This window comes from Bos indicus, chromosome 7 (assembly GCF_029378745.1).
Source record: "Bos indicus isolate NIAB-ARS_2022 breed Sahiwal x Tharparkar chromosome 7, NIAB-ARS_B.indTharparkar_mat_pri_1.0, whole genome shotgun sequence".
Classification (NCBI taxonomy): Eukaryota; Metazoa; Chordata; class Mammalia; order Artiodactyla; family Bovidae; genus Bos; species Bos indicus.
The window spans coordinates 87,919,318-87,920,966 of NC_091766.1; positions in this window are offsets into that span (position 1 = coordinate 87,919,318).

A 1,649-nucleotide genomic window follows, 5' to 3' on the forward strand; every position below is an offset into this window, starting at 1 on the left:
TGGGAAAATTCTTACACCTCACCCCAGATCTGCTGAATCAGAAATACTGGGGTGGGGTGCCCAGAAACCTCTGTTTTAACAAGCACCCCAGTGATTCACAGGGGTGCTGACATTGGAGAAGTATTGCTCTAAAGCATGTCCACTTACCAGCTTAGGCAAGAGCCTCAATTACCGAAGCACCTCAGTTTCCTCACATGCACATGAAGGTTTTAACTGTGGCTACCTCTAGAATTGATGGGAAATTAAATAGGTTAATGTCTGTAAAGTGTTGAGAGCACTTCTGGGTATGTGGCAAACACTCTGAGAGGCAGTTGCTGCTGCTACTGCTGCTGCTAAGTCATTTCAGTCGTGTCCGATTCTGTGTGACCCCATAGATGGCAGCCCACCAGGCTCCCCCGTCCCTGGGATTCTCCAGGCAAGAACACTGGAGTGGGTTGCCATTTCCTTCTCCAATGCATGAAAGAGAAAAGTGAAAGTGAAGTCGCTCAGTCGTGTCCGACCCTCAGCTACCCCATGGACTGCAGCCTTCCAGGCTCCTCCATCCTTATTACCCACTAATTCAAGCACTGATCTTGGCCCTGAGGCGAACAGGACAGATGGGGCTCCTGTTCTGTGAGTGCACAGGTAGCAAGGAAGGCAAATCTGTATCCAGAGTAAGCATCTATTCCAGTAAGAACAAAATGCTGCTTCCCCCACAATGGAAGTGGCCCAAGGCAATCACCCTGCCACCAGGTAGTTGACTGATTACCTGGGGAATCATACCCAGGGTCTCGGGGACTCACTGTTAGTCTTTGCTCCTGACACGCTGGCACTCTCAGTGGTGACTGTAGATAGGCTGGCCTTGGTCAGTGAAAGTCCACTGCAAAGCCTCTGTGTAACTCATCTCTGCCTTCATAGCCACTCCCACTGGGAGATGGCAGAGGGGCAGGGTGACTGGACAACAAAGCTGATGGGTATCCATAAAGTGAGTCATTCTCTCCACTTGATGATTAAAGTCCTCCTCCAGATGTTCAAGCTGATTTTAGAAAAGTCAGAGGAACCAGAGATCAAATTGCCAACATCCTCTGGATCATGGAAAAAGGAAGAGAATTCCAGAAAAGTATCTATTTCTGCTTGAGTGACTATGCCAAAGCCTTTGACTGTGTGGATCACAATAAACTGTGGGAAATTCTGAAAGACATGGGAATACCAGACCACCTGACCTGCCTCTTGAGAAACCTATATGCACGTCAGGAAGCAACTGGACATGGAACAACAGACTGGTTCCAAATAGGAAAAGGAGTACGTCAAGGCTGTATATTGTCACCCTGCTTATTTAACTTCGATGCAGAGTACATCATGAGAAACGCTAGGCTGGAAGATGCACAAGCTGGAATCAAGATTGCCGGGAGAAATATCAATAACCTCAGATATGCAGATGATACCACCCTTATGGCAGAAAGTGAAGAGGAACTAAAAAGCCTCTTGATGAAAGTGAAAGAGGAGAGTGAAACAATTGGCTTGAAGCTCAACATTCAGAAAACTAAGATCATGGCATCCAGTCCCATCACTTCATGGGAAATAGATTGGGAAACACTGGAAACACTGTCAGGCTTTATTTTTCTGGGCTCCAAAATCACTACAGATGGTGACTGCAGCCATGAAATTAA